The following is a 16,537-nucleotide window of genomic DNA, read 5'->3' on the forward strand; positions in this document are numbered from 1 at the left end:
ATTTTTGATTTTGAATGCTTGAGCACATTTTTGGGTGACGATTTTCTTGGAACTTGGGACTTTCCCTCCATTTTCCTGTCTGACATGGGCAATGGCTATGGGTGTATACTGTTTTTTACTCTTATTTTGAACAGTTGAGGTTAACTGTGCTGTGATTTACATCCCAGCCATACTTATTCATTGTTATTTGGGTTGCAGCCCTGAAGAAGTGGACTGCTATATTTAGCAAGACGAAACACGTGTTGGCTGTTTATAATTCTTGGAGCTGTCTTTGGATTTTGAACTTGTGGATTATGAACTTGAACTTACAATAAACAAATTTGGAAGATTACATATTGGAATGTTCTGACTGAACCTCTTCGTACTATGGAGACTGACTTGAGTGGACATTGATAAACGCCTTGTGTGCTCGGAGGGGTCCTTTGTACTAATGCATGTAACTTGCAAATAGTGAATCGCATGAAAATCACAACTGTGCAAGTGCAGAATAAGGAGAATCACAATCAGGTGGTAAAGTGGAGAAAAAAAATCACACTGCTGCAACCACTCCGAAACCTATTTAAACTGATCCAGAAGGCTTCTGAAACTTTTCACAATGGCAGCACTCTACTTGATGGCGAGGAGGATGAAGATACATGCAACAGCACAGCGCAGAAGGAGAATACAGGAGCGGATTTTCAGAATGTGCATCACATTGCTGGGAAAACAGATATTGAAATCTACGATAAGTACAGGCTGAACGGTATAATGGTCCTACACCTAGTAGCTCAATGGGAAACCCTAATGCAGGGCCAGACCCGTAGGCCCCATGCCATCCCCGCTCATGTACAGGTCCTTTGTTGCCAGCACTTACTTACCTCAAGCAATTTCCAGGGGGTAGTATGTGTAGCTGGAGGGGTATCCCAAAGCTCCCTTTCACGTTTCTTAAAATCCTTCCCGGACACCATGATGACAAGGGTCCACTCCCACTTCACCTTCCCCACAACCCAACATGAATTGAACAAGACAAAACTGGACTTGTACGACGTAGAACAGTTCCCTCATGTGATCGGTTGCATAGATTGTACGCATGTTCCCATTTGTCCCACAGCAGCTAATGAATAAATTTTCAGTAACAGGAAATCCTATCATTCAATCAATGTGCAAGTAGTATGCTATGCAAACCGTATCATAAAAGACATTGTGGCGCAATACCTTGGAAGCACCCCTGACTCTTATATATTTCAACACAGTGGCATCCACACCTGTCTGCTCAGGGTGAAATTTGGCGAAGGACACCTACTTGGTATACACATATACTTATTCTCAACACAAATTGACAAAATGTCAATGCATAACTGTTGCTAACCCTTTGCTTACCACCCTGTAGGTGTCAGCGCATACGCAGTGCGTAAATACATCTTGGCCCAATACCTGAAGCCACTCACACCACATGAGCAGCGGTACAATGCAGCACACATCAGCACACGGAAATGTATCGAACGCACGTTTGGACTACTGAAAATTCGCCTTCGCATCCTACACAAAACTGGTGGAGCGTTGCGGTCCCGTCCAGAGACCTGCTGCCAGATTGTGGCTGAATGTGTCATGTTGCACACTATTGCCACCACGATAGGTATACCCATTGATGTGTCTGACAGTGATTCTGAGGGGGTTAACCAGCCACCGGCACAACTTCGACAAACGCATGGGGCAAGCTCAGCAGAAGGGCAAAGGAGACGTGCAAACCTCACACAACATTATTTCTGAGGTATGTAATGATGAAACAAGACACTTGAACTTCGAACATTAAAGTATTTACTAACATGAGCCAATGCAGTATTGTGTAGCCACACAGAGAATGGTGCTAAAAAGAACAGCGATTGCATTCAATAAACAGAAAATGAAACTATTCCAGGTCTTGGAACTCAATCACTAACATGGTTTTGTCCATGGTTGCGTCACCATGGGCAAATGAAGAAGGGCATGTCAGTCTAGCGCTTCCTGCCACGTACCCCCAAGTGCCTTCTACCCCCCTGGTGTGTACCAGGAGGTGTTGTGCTGCGGGTACTGCGCCTCCTGGCAGTGGTCACTGGCACCGGCAGGCTTCTAAGGCTGGATGCCTCCTAACTGCCCTCCTCCCCTGTTACATTTCTGCCACCAACAGTAGCAGCCTGGATCTGTTCCATGGTAGTGGTTACTTGTCAAAGGGCCCTGGCCACATCCCCACAACAATGACCCATTTCAATTTACATGGCAATGGAGCGATGTGACAGCAGCGCAGTGGTGTTGCAAAAGTTGTTGTTTGACCTGGTATAGCCAGCCATGTGCATCATGAACTGCCGATGTCTTCTCCTCTGTGTCTCATGGACCTCAAGCATTACCCATGTCAGCTCCTGCATGCTTGCGTTGGTCTGCCTATTTCCCGGCACCACCGCTGTGGTTATATCCTCCACACAACCTGTCATGACCGTGTTGTTCCTGGCCAATTTAGTTTTTTGCAGCTGGATTGACCCCATGTGTCTTGCTTGCAGGCGCTGCACCCTCAACATCTGGTACTCCACGCCACCCCACACATTTGGAGCTTGTACATACTGAGCAGCAATGCGGGCCCTTGAAGTGTGCCTCCATCTTGTTGGACCTGTGCCTGGGGTGTAGGTGTTGTGGTCACACGAGACTGGCTAGTCCCAGGAGTGGTTGCAGGAGCAAGCTCATATTCCATGGGCAGCAGTGATGGAACTTGGGCCCTGCGTTTTGTGGGTGCAGGGCTTTGCTTGCTGGGGCAACAGGTGTCTCCACGTCAGTCTCTGCAGGAGTATCCGAGATGTGTAGATATTCACTGTCTTCAGAGTCTCCTTCTGGTGCATCTGTGATGTGAAATAGTGCAATGTTAATTTGTGTTAAGGTTACTGTTGTGTGATATTAAGCATACTTGGCTCACATTAAAATCACTGACTGCCATGCAGCGTTGGCGTGTTTTGCTTGCCATTGTTGTGTTTGACTACCTACTTGCCTGACATGCCTACAACTCCCATAATGCATTTGACATATAAGGTAAAACTTGGACTGGAGATTGACCTGAACACTGGGGTTGGAATGAGGGGATGTGCACAATTGAACAGTACTTTGCAGTGTATGGCTGTATGCACCTTACCTAGTGTGGTAATGACCGCCCTGGATGTGTCCAGCTGGGTCACTCCCACCACTGCTTCAGGCTGGATTGTGGGCTCCACCAAGTCCTCCAGGGCTGTATTGTTGGGAACTGTAGATGGGTCCGCTCCAGTACTCCTGGCCTCCTTCAGCCTTTCTGCTACACAGGTTGTACTATCTCTTCTTGAGGTCATCTATACTGCGGTGTGTGACCCCCACAGCATTGACCTTGATCTTGATACAAAGCCATATACTGCATTTTTCTGCCTCTGGCACTTTCAGTGAGCGTTTCCCAAAGAGCTTGTCATGGCTCTTGGCCACTCCCTATATGAGGTTTTCCAGTTCCCTTTTGCTGAATTTCAATGTGAGCTTCCTGGGCATGGCACTCTCCCCTGATGTTGCTTGATCTATTCTGGTGCACAGAAAGGATCTGCAAACAAAGTTGGATGGTGAATCTGCTCAGCTCCAGCACTCTGCTTCCTCCTCTCATATTCTCTGGGCACTGAATGAAGCATGGGCTAGATGACTTACTGGTTGTGATGTAATCAGCATGCTTCCAATGCGACACACTATTTGCGATTTTGCAATTCACGATTTCGCGATTTGCAGTATCGCTAAATGCAAAATCACAAGTGGTCTTTTAAAAAATGAGGGAGTCACATTTGAAAATTCGATATTCGCAATTGCGATTATTACTAATTAGGTGAATATTCGCGGGGGTTTTATGCATTGCGTATAGCGATTTCTAATTAGCGATACCTTATTAATCGCTATTTAGGAATCGCTAAATCAGATTTTGATGCATGTACCCGTATGTCCCATGACATTACTAGTAGTAAGCTTGGAAACTTGGCCTGGTGCATTTTCCAGAAGCATTACTGGGTAGGGGTGGGGAGTTTACTCCGCAGTAGGAGTTTGTTGAATTTTGTAACTCCGCGCTCCACTGGCGAGCGCAGAGTTCAGTAAAAAAAACTCCACCATGTGGTGGAGTTTACCGGCTACCGTCTACAGTCAGACTCATTAAGATTCAGATAGGGGAATTACATGTGTCCTTTTTATCTTTCTCTCTGGAACTCATTCGTTCCAAGCCCTGTTTTGGCCCCATTCCAGTACGTGCACAGTGTGAGTGGCAGCTGTGTACCTAGTTCAGAGTGGGAAGAAGCAGACAGTAACAAGGCGCACAAACTATGTTTTCTACATTATATGTATATAGTCATGGCTGGAATTTGAAAACCATTACTCCCGAACCCATAAATAGGAGGTCATAGTGAAGCAGCATATAAGATTTGGAGTCGTTAGAGGCGGCGTCAATCAAAAAAGCTCTTGGTCCTCCTCTTCTTCTCCACCGCTCCCGGGGGCCTCACTGTGAATCCCTCTCTTGCCCCATCTTTCCAGGCACTTCCTCCCTCCCACCCCTCACCTTGGGCCAATAACCAAAGATGCGGATCCTGTATTATCACCTCCGGAGCCCACAGTGATTAGGGAACCATGAGGTGAGTCACTGGAGAGGAGAGAAGTGTCTGTCCCTGTCATTGCATTTGCAACACCAGTAATCAGATGCAGACAGAGGTGCACTTACAGAGCTATGCAGATGATGAATGGCAATGCCTCCTCAAGTGCAGCTGCAGTTGCCACAACTATGCTTCCCATCATGTCTCAGTGGTGGCATTCCCGGAGGATGTTCTTGGAAGGTCTGGCAGCACATGTTTTTCACATTGCTTCTAAGTGTTGTGTGATGTGACCTGAAACAGATATAGCATGGTGGCCAAGGCTGTTTCAGAAGCATGCCATTATCGAGTGGATTAATGGATACACAGCAAAGCAGCACCACATGTGATTGTAAGCTAACTAAAGTGCTTTCTGTGCCATGCACCAGCATTGTGCATTGCAGTTTGCTGACCCATTAGTTGCTGCTCTTCTTAATCAGCAGTGTTCTCTGCCAGGCAGTGCCTTATTGCTATTGGAACGGTGTGGCATGAAAGTAGTACCATAGATTTGAGGCAGCTTTCTTTTACTTCCTCATTACTCTGCTCAGCTGCAGAACTCCGCGTAATTGGCCAGAGTTTTTTGCGAACTCTGCCAACCTCTTCTAATGGGAACGTTTGTGAATTCTGAAAAGTAGTACATTTGCAACCATTCATAGGTGTACATTTACAGATGCAAATAAGCTAGTCTTTTATAATTGCTTTCAAAATTTTAATGCCTCCACCAATAACTTAAACTAATGCCATTTAGACCAATTTAAAGCCTTAATACCTGACTAAGTACACTGCTACATTATTCTAAAAGCAATGTCAAAAATTATTTCAGTTTTTTTGTCAATTCTCAGACAGCAGCATGATGCAGAAGTTCACTCCCATACTTGATTCTTAATCCAGTTATCTGTTTTAATGGCTTCTACATTTCTTTTTTATACGTTGCAAAAAGTGAATCAGCTAATGGCTTTAGCTTGCACTCTATGCGTATTGTATTAGTCTATCATAACTGTCTATGACTAGTAATACAACTAACATCTAAATAGTGATACATTAAGGCCCTGATTCTGAGTTTTCTCAGAATTCAATCGCTTTTTAGTACACCACATAAATACCAATATCCTGGGGTACATTACTTATCTCGTGTGATAAATAGCACCTAGTAGAAATTGGTCCTTTTGTGTAGAGTCACCCCAAACTCAAACTTCTTGCCTTCCTCCTACTCTTTTTCTGACCTTGTTTTTGCTGAATAAGAATTCTGGGCACTTTGCCACTGCTGACTAGGACTACAATGCATGTGCTCTCTTCCCTAAGCATGGTAACAATGGTTCATACCCTATTGGTATATTTAATTTGCTTGTATAAGTCCCTAGTAGAGTGCACTACATGTGACCAGGGCATGTAAATTAAAAGTTACTAGTGGGCCTGCACCACTGCTTGAGCCACCCACTTAAGTAGCCCTCTAACCACCTTTCAGGCCTGCCATCTCAGAGCCTGTGTGTGCAGTTACACTGCCACTTCGACCTGTCAGGGTTCACCTCTTGCCGGGCCTAAATATTCCCTTTTTATACATTCAAGTCACTCATGAGGTTGGCTATGTCTATCCATAGGGCAAGGTGCCATATATTTAAAAGAAAGGTCATGTACCTTTAAATTGTAGATGACCTTGTTGTGAAAAGCATCCAATTTTATTTTTCACTACTGCAAGGCCTATCACTTCCATAGGATAACACTAGGATTACTATATTACATCTTTTACATCTCAATTACGAAGAGATAGACTTTTCAAGTTTGGTGTCACTGAACTCACCATTTAAAGTCACAACTCAGGGTAAAGTTGGATTTGAAATTCCAGGTTAGCAATTTCCACTTTTAGATAGTTAAAGAACAAAAAGGGGAGTTTGACCCAAAAGACAGTAGCTAGGTAGGGCCGAGATAAGTAGTACACAAAAATGGACCAGGCTACTCATTAATTTAACAGCTCAATAGTTCAACAAAGATCACTGGAACCAATCTAACATTATCTGGTTATTTATTTAACCTTTTAAAATCTCATTTTGTAAATCGTTTTCTTTTTTTCAAATAGTCAGAGATGAGACAAACACTTGTTCATTCAAGAGACAATAATTGTTTTCCACTTCTGTTTTAACTCTATAAAGTGTAATATCTAAAACACCAGCCAAACTATTATATCAACAAGAGGTTCACTGTGGTGCAGGCAGGTCTATCTGGGGGGAATAGAGAAGAATCCGGGCCTGGATGTTAGCTACATATTCTTGTGTCAGGGTAGACCACTTTGAAGTTCATCAAGTTCTTGGTCCCAGCCCAGAGACCATCCTGTAAATGGCACAACAATATTTGCCCAAACCCCAGGTCTTTTGTTCCTGTCATGGGAGAAAGTTCATAACTAATTCACAGTGATTCAAATGCCAATTACTGGCTGGTAGAAGAGTCAGAGTAAAATACCGAATTAGCTTCCAGGAATTTTGGGCACAGCAAAGGTAACTATTCTAAGGAGCCCCTTCTCAAAATATTTATTACAAATTCAACTTCACTTGTGAGTTGAGCTGCTATTAAATATTTTACAAAGTCAAAAATGTTGCCGGAGGTAGCATTTATTACACCTAATATTACATCCCAGTTTCCTATGAAATAGCCAACATTGCTACAGTGAAAATAGCTTTGAGGGGCTAGTCACTGTAAGGAGATGTTTAACAATAAACTTGTATATGTCCTGCTTTTAAATAACATGCAGTCTTCCTTATGGGCAACTAAGCCTACTTGGAGGGACTTATAAATATTTATAAGGAAGGTTTCATGTTGTCCAAAGAGATTATCTTAACACGTTGAATTTGTAGTTGAAACCTACAGTCATGTTTACATTGTTCCTGTAGTGGGTGGCACTATGGGTGCTATAGTCAACCATTGGCATTTAACTTACAGGCCCTGGGACGTATAGGTAAATTAAAGATGACAATCAGATGTATATCAATTGTGTCATGTTGAGAGGATGAAAATTACAAAAAACTATTTGATGGACACAATGTAGATCAATGTCTTACATTCACCCCAGTACAAGGATCTGGGCCTAAATCCATCGTTTTTTGCACTCCACACCACCCTGGGTCAGATAATGGCTTTATGCAAATCAGCTCTGACCTTGTGCCCCATGGGAACAGTCCAGTCCGAACTACAACAGCCATATCTTTCCCAGACCGGAATCAAGCATCCGAGGACCGGACCGGTTTCGAGGTAAAATGATGGATTTAGGCCCAGATCTTTGGACTGGGGTGAATGTGTGACATTGATCCACATTCTGTCCATCACCTGTTTTGTTTGCATGTTGAGAGGATGAGCACAGACGCTTTACCTCTGATTATCAGAGGTAAAGTGGACTGAGTTCTATAGCCAACAAAAATAGGGTTCAGCTAAAAGTAAAACAATCTGAAGGACCCTGCAGAAAGGGTGCATTCCCAATAGAGAGCCATATATGTTTGTTATATACGTGGCTTGGTATGAACACATATTGCAGACCACATATAGCATTTAACTTTCCACACCATGGATGTTATTTAGGCACCACTTACACTGGACTTATAAGGGAGGTAAATAGGCCTATTAGGGAATTTCAATGTACATCACATGTTTTGGAGGGGGCCACAATCACTTTATTACTATAGTCCTAAACCCAGCTGTTAGACCTGCCAGCCTTAGGGCAGTCTTCCATCCAAGTTTTTGCTTTCCTCCTCCATTTTTGTTCTGATGTCTTTTTTGCTGGCCTTAGGACTCTGTGCACCTTACCACGGCTAACCAGTGCGAAAGTGAATGTTCTCTCTCCTTAACCGCATGCGTGCTAGCGAAATTCCGCTCCTATATATATAGATTTTTAAAAACGCATGTTATGTGACGAGCTGGGCTCATCATCAGCGTGCGAGGAGGCTACGCCATCACGAGCCCAGCTCGTCATCAGCGTGGAAGGGGTTAAAACATGGTGATATTGCTTTATCCCCAATTGGCATATTTACACAGGGCCTATAAATTAAATGCTTCTAGTGGGCCAGCAGCACGGATTGTGCCACCCACTGAAGAAGCCCTTCAAGCATGTCTCAGGCCTGTCATTGCAGAGCCTGCTTGGACAGTTTTAAACTACCATTTCAAACTGGCAAACTAAACTTTTTGCCGGGCCCAAATCTTCCTTTTTATTACAAATAAGTTACCCCTAGGATAGGCACTGCACAGCGTAGAGGGTGGGATGCAATATACTTAAAAAGTAAAACATGTGAATTCAAGTCTTATATACACCAGTAGTTCAAAACTCTTTGAGGGCATATTCTCAAGGAATGCGTTATGGCAGTTTTTGCAACTCACTGATACACTGATGCTCCCTATAAGAAATAACAGGATCCTGCTTTGAATGCTTCTTGTGATATAGGGAACTTATTTGGGAACACACAGCGGTGTTTTGGTGATTCTGGCTCTATATACACTAGCTCTTTGGATGATCAAGCTTTGGATGATCAAGCTGGTCCAGTCAACACCCCGGCACCTGAAACAAGTGTTCATGCCTTGAGAAAGTCTTAGAAAAAGACGAAACACGTGTCGGCAAACCGTGTGCTGGGAGTTTTTTACATTTTCTATATATAAATAAAGGATTGCTGAACAACAAGAAGATTGACCTATCTAGTTCTTTGCTCTCTGATTAGTGTTATTGAGTTGTTTCAATTGTCCATTAGAGGGGTACCTATACACCAAGAAGTGATGGTTATAAGGAAGACTGAATAGGGACTTTGGGCCCGATGTAGGTAAAACGCATTTTCCGATTTTAAAATACCGAATCGTACCGAATCGGTATTTTGAAATCGGAAAATGATAAGTAGATAAAAAAAATTGTAAAAATACTGAATCGGTAGTAATCGGTATTGTGTTTCGATACGTACCGAATCGGCATTTACCAAATTTACCGATTCGGCTACTACCGATTCGGCAAATACCGATTCGGTAATCGCAATACACCCCCATGGCCAAAAGGCCCAAAGGAACGCATTGTAAAGACCAAATCGGTATTTACCGATTCGGTAAAATCCGATTCGGTAAAATCTGATTCGGTAAAAACCGAATCGGTAAATGCCGATTCGGAAAACAAGTAAAACTGAAACCAAAGACATCAGCCAATGAGGTTGAACCACCCTCCCCCACCCTAGCAGGGAGTGGCTACCCAGGCAGGTGCAACTCATTAGAACTTTCTGGAGAGGCAGCCTGAGCTGAGCATTCACAGTGAGCAGCAGTGGTAGCAGTATCTCTCTGTAGCAGTATGTGGAGAAGTGTGGCTCAATGGTTAGAGTGGCAGACCCTGATGCAGAGGTCTGGACCGGGACCAGGGTTCAATTCCCCGCCTCGGTGGGTCTTGGGCTCAAAATTCCACGGACCTGATAATTCTCGCCGCGGTGCCTATTCCAGTCATGGAGTCCCACTCTGCAACTCTGGGCAATAGCTTGCTTAATCTCCACAATGCCCCCCCCCCCAACGCTAAGGATGCCTGGCCTCCACCTTGGGGGTGCCCAGGAGTGGACACCTCACAGGGAAAGCCAGGATGGGTTCCACAGCGGTATTCGTACAAGAGCATTGAGACCCTTGTGGGTGAGTAGTGCGCTATACAAGTATCTGTGAAACATGGCAAGCAACTCTGAGAGCCAGAAGGCAGAGCGCAAGAGGAAGGCCACATTCAGCACCATGGAGCTGCAAGTGTTGGTGGAGGAGGTGGTGAGGGTACACAGGCAGCTGTTTGGGAGGCTGTCCTCACTGTCCCTGAGAGCACTAAGAGGAGGCTGTGGAGTGAAATTGGGGAAAAAATAAAACGCTGTTGGTGTCACCCCCAGGAGCCTGGACGACCTCAAGAAGAGGTTCTATGACATCCGCAGCCTCACAAAGAGGAAACTGGCAGAGCTGCAGAAGCAGGAAGGACTTACTGGTGGAGGCAGGAACCCGGCGCCACCCCTCACTGACCTGGAGGAACTTGTGGCGACTACCATTGAGAGGGAGAGTGCGGTGGGAGTTGGGGACCTGGATAGCTCAGCCTGAGCTACAGCTAAAGGTAAGAAGCATGCGCATCTTGACACACCCTACCAGACACCTCCCCTTTAGACCCAATGCACAGCCAAAACCCAGCCCAGTATTGCTACCAATAGACATGAGAAATGCATCATGGTAAATGTAGTCAGCAAAAGTAGGCAAAAATGCCAGTGCAGAAGCATAATGAAAAGAACTGTAAAACTGAATCAAAGTATTTGAAATGATATGTGCAATGCTTTAAAAGTAGTGACTGTAATACATCAGCACTCAGTTCACAAATGCTTCTTTATACCTAGGGGCACCATCAGGCGGAGGAGCAGGAGCTACTCAAGCACCAGCACCAGCACCATCTGCCAGTGCGGTGGCAGGGCCAAGCACCAGTCTACCAGCACAGGAGGAGGAGGAGAACAGCAGTGCCCTGGGAAATGAGGAAGACAGTGGACATACCCTCATATTTCCACACTCCCCCCGACTGTCTCCAACGACCCCAATGCAATTCTCCCCGGAGAACTCACCACCACAGAGCCACCCTGCACCCGCCACATCTCCTGCCAGGAGTATAATTGTAGCTCCATTAAACCCCCTGGAGGGAGCAGCGGGTCAGGCTCCAGCTAGCAACCCAGTTACACCTGTGGCACCCCAGCCCACACAGCAGGGCAGAAGCAATCCCAGGAGGTCACGAACATCCATCAGTGCACTTCCAGCACAGGAGGGCAGCGTGTTTCAAGGGCTGGAGGGCAGTATGGTAAAGATCCAGAGGATGCAGGCAAAATCGATCTTGGCCTGCCAGCGCCAGTTGCGGGTGCATAACCTGCAGATGGGGGAGATGGCACAGGGGTTCAAGACATTTGTTGAAAGCAACAAGGACATTGCAACAGGTCTTGGGCAAATGACCACTGCCATCACCCAGCTCTGTAAAAAAATGGATGAACACGAGCTCTCTCGCCGCAGGGATGCCCGCGTGCAGAATAGGGCTATCAACCGCCTTGCTGCTGCTACCGCCCAGCTATGCCAACGTGGGGCAAACATGGAGGCCAGCCTCACCCAGAACACAGCAGAGGTGACTAGGGGCATACCACCGCCATGGAGGCACTTATCATTTCGAACACTGTTGTTAATCCAGCCCTGGACCTGGGCGAGGCTGGGGACAGCAGCAGCCGCAGCAGCCCAGCCAGCGCAGTGTCTGAGCCGCGCCAGAGCAGCAGGCGCTCAGCTGAGGCTGCTGGACATGCAGAAGGGGGTGAGGCACATCCTAGTGGGGCTGCTAAGTGCAGCAAGAAATAAGACTGCCAGGGCGGGTGAGGCAACCCGGACAATTGACATTTACCCACATATTGTTTACCTTTTCTTTTGTTGCACATCAGTGCAGTAACGTTGTTGCAACATTATTAAATATTTATTTTTCTAACATCCATTGACCTGTCTGTGCATCTGTACTCACTCAGAAATAGTTTACTGTAATCTCCTCACGTCTGTATCTGCCATCACTTGGCGTAGACACCCCAGCAGGTTGTGTTTGTGGCACAGCAACGTCGTCGTCATGGTCCTCGTAGTCTGACAACTCCACCTCAGTGCCCTTCTTCACCGCAAGGTTGTGCAACATTGCCCAGACAGCTATGATCTTGCAGCAGGTGATGGGGGTATACTGCCTTGCGCCTCCACTCTTGTGCAAGCATCTGAATCTGCTTTTCCAGATGACAAAGGTCCGTTCAACTACATTCCTTGTGCTTTTGAGGGCCCGGTTATACCTCCTTTGGCTGGGTGTAGAGGGGTTGGGGTAGGGGGTGAGTATGAATGAGCGGAGGGCATATGCACTGTCGCCTAGAAGGAAAAGGGGTAACATTACTCACATGCATACATGTATTTTACTTAGCTACTTTGTGTTATGGGGGTCTGATGATGTGTCTCACCTAGGAGGTATCCTTCACCTAATTCGCCAGCCGTCAGCCGGGCATAGATGCTGCTCTGTTGAAAAATGCAGGAGTCGTGGGTACTTCCTGGGAATTTTGCTACCAGGTCTGTGATGGTTCACTTCACATTGCAGATCACCTGAACATTGATGGTGTGCGTAGACTTCCTATTGCGGTATATGTATTCTGTGTCAGCAGGGGGGCAAATTGGAATGTGCGTGCCATCTATACAGCCGATGATTTGGGGAAATTGTGCCATCTGGTAAAAGTTTGCTTTTGTTTGTACCAGTTCCGCGTGGGTTGCAGGGAAAGAGATGTATTGGTCCATCCTCTGTATCATGGCGTCAAGGAATTTGTGGAAAAACCTTGACAGGCTGCTCTGGGTCACCCCTCCTACCGCAGCTACTCCACTTTGATAGCTGCCAGACGCAAGCAGGTGTAGGCTGCATAGCACCTGCACGTGTGCTGGGATGGCGTGTGCCCTTGGGGTGGGGTGGTCCAACAGTGGTTTGAGGTCCCTGATGAGCTCCAGAATGGTGTCTGAGTCCAGCCTGTACCTCTGTAGGATCTCTGCCTCTGTGAGCATGAACAGGGTGATCCTCTGTTTGTAGACCTGTTCCTCTCTTTGCCATTCCCTCTCTCCTTCCTGCTGTAGCCGTAGCCGCCTTGCAATGACATAAAAAGCCGCCATCCTGCAAGTTGCAATGCATTTTGGGTCTATTTTTATAGGTTGAAGTTGGTTACCACCTGATTGTAATCCATGGTGAATATCGATTTTGAAATACCGATTTTGGCTCAAAATCGGTATTTCTATGCTTCCCTACATCTCAATCAGAGTTTTGCCCTGTCCGAATCGGTGATTTACCGAATCGGTAACTCTACCGATTCGGTAGTATATCCGATTCGGAATAATTTCCGATTCGGTGTCTCTACCGATTCGACACATGAACCGAATCGGTATTTTTACTGAATTGGTGTCACTACCGATTTGGTACATGTACCGATTCGGTATTTTTATCGATTCGGTATGTTACCCATTCGTTCTTTTACCGAATCGGGGTATTTCCGAATCGGATTATTTCCAATTCGGTAACTATTCCGATTCAGTACATATACCGATTTGGACGATTTTCATTGCCCTACATCTCGATGGCTGGATACCGATCGGTGAGGGCCAAAAATCAGTATTTTCTGCCGTTACCGATCGGTAACGGCCTACCTACATCGGGCCCTAAATGATTTGCTGCAAAAAGCCCAAATTTTCTGTACATAATTTGGTTGCACATTGATTTGTGCCTTCCACACCTTGAGGTAGTATGTGTTTGGGGCGAATATAGCACCCGTACTTTGTTACATAGTGGGATACCCATACTTATCATGCTTAATAAGTGCTATACTACTGTTCTGTTTAGTGGATGTGCGGATGTTTCCCTACGGGAACACTACTACAAATTCTTTGTTTAGTAGCTGTGCAACCATGTCACCTCAGGCAGTGGTGTCGGCCTGGGACTTGTAACTGTGTCGTATCTCCATGTGAGAGTAAGCAGGGTGGACAGGTGTATGACAGTACTGCGTAGGGGTGTGGCTCCTCTACACGTGGATCTGGGTGTGATTCAGTGTGGGCTTTGCCAAGGATGTGGCTGATGCGTGTGTCTGTGTTGTAGTGTCTGCGCCACACCGTCACGCAAACGACAATGTTGCTAAGTGGCATGTCCCCGGTGTGTGTGGTCAGCAGAAGGAGTACATGGGGAAGGGCATGCCCGCTCGGGGTCACGGATCATTCACACATGCCATCTGTTGTGTGTGTCGCTTTTAGCGCAACATGAGCCACAGATTAACCTCAGCTGCATGTCGAGGTGCTCTACTACTGTGCCAGCCGTGTCCTTGCAATGGGCCTACACACATGTGGCTGGCCACATTCTGCCCAGCATTATCACTGTGTTGTAGTCAGGCTTGTAGACATACAAAGACAGGCATGTCAATGGTGTACCATAGGGGTGCATGTGATGAAATCGTGCTGAGTGAAAATGCTCGGAGGAGGTGCAGCAGTGAGGCTACGTATACACAGTGATGCCGCTCATTTGCAACATGTAGTACATGTCATACAGGAATCACTAAGTCACACATATCACACTCCAATGAACGAGTGAGCCTGACAATACATCATGCAGTACGTAGTCTTGACTAATGTCTCTCTGCACTGTCACAGGTTACCAAGGATATGCACTCTGCGCTTGGATGATGCCACCCCTCCTCGGCCCAAACACACAGGCCCAGAGGCAGTGCAATTTGACCCACAAACGCACCAGGGGAATCGTGGAGTGCACATTTGGCGTGCTGAAGTCACGTTTCCGGTGCCGGACGTCACAGGTGGTAAGCTCCTGTACAGCCCAGACCTCGTGTGCAAGATGATTGTTGCATGTTGTGTGTTGCACATCATATGTGTACGCGGCAAGGCCCCATGGATACGAGTGCCAGATGCACCGGGCGATGATGATGAAGATGAGGAAGGTGATCCACACCCCACTGCAGCCTCAGCAGGAATAGCCCCTAGGGAAGAACATCATTGACAATTTCTTCTCTGGTTGACGTCACATCGTGTGGGTCCTCAGCAGTAATGGCACAGTACATTGACTGACCACAGGCACAGCATGTGCTAAGAAAACATTCTGATACACATTCCCTGCGTGCATGTCACTCATCTGTACAGGCACTTAACCCAGACAAGTGTGGGTGCGATATGTTGTGCTGTCAATTGAGGAATTTGTTAACGGATGGTGGTTGTGTCACCTCTGTGCAGTGAGGCTGTTTATGGTGTCACGTATTCGAACTGCTTTCTGTGTGTCACAGTTTTACGGTATCCCACTATTCGCTCTTTCACATGTGCTCCAATGTATTTCATTTTGGCTGTCATTTGAGGCCTACAAGTGACAACAGGGATTCTTTTGGACTCTGATATGTGCCGCCATGCAGCCAGGATGCACCCTGTGACTCAAGTCCCATGACATGGGCAAAATCGACTGAAGGGGGAGTCACTGCCTCTACATTAGCCCATGCTTTCATTCTTGTTTGATCATGAACATGGTACATCGGTCTGCAGGAGGTGTTTGTCCCTCTGAAATGTGGGGGGGAGATGTGGCTTCACAGTGTGTTTCATGTTTGTTTCCGCATTGGCACAGGTTACATACTGAATGCATGTCAATGTACACTGTGGCTGTTTGTGCGGAAATGCCTATCTGATTTTGACAATTGTCATTTGTCTGCGTCACAGCTGTGGGGTTGTGCTACGACAATGTCATGACACCGTTTATTTACTCTGCTTTTATGGTGTAATTTCCCACCAGATGCATGGGATTTGCAGGCCGGTTCCTGTTTTTTGGTGCTTTTTGTACCCCGATTGGCCTCATCGCATGTTTGTTTGCATTCACATTTCAAGTTTTTGCAGTGTGGCGGTGATTTTATTGCAGTCAGTTGATGTGTTATCTGGAGACTATCGCATGGTACCACTATGTTGAGAATGCTTCGTTCACACGGCATAATTTTCAAGCGATAGACTGCAATGTTGAAAGTTGTGTTAAATTACTTTTCTGATTGTTATCACTCGTTCTTGAGAATATGCACCTTTGTTTTTCACAACTGCACAACCTTTCTCTCCCAGAACGGTAATTTTCAAATGCAAAGAGATAACGAGTCCATGTTTGGTGTTTCCGGAATCACAATTTAACAATTTAATCTAACTTATGGGGAAGTCGGATTTTAAATTGCAATTCTGAAAATGCCTGGATTGGCAACAGAAAGTATTCAAAATGCGAAAATAAAGTATTTTGCATAATTATGCTGCCTCTGGATTGGTTCTATGAATGAATAAGATTTGGACAGTTTGAATTGAGGACTGTTTGGTTGTCTATGGATTAAATATGCTTAAGTTTGAAAAAGTGGTTTACATGGACTATT

The sequence above is a fragment of the Lissotriton vulgaris genome, chromosome 1_1 (genome assembly GCF_964263255.1).
Source record: "Lissotriton vulgaris chromosome 1_1, aLisVul1.2, whole genome shotgun sequence".
Lineage (NCBI taxonomy): Eukaryota > Metazoa > Chordata > Amphibia > Caudata > Salamandridae > Lissotriton > Lissotriton vulgaris.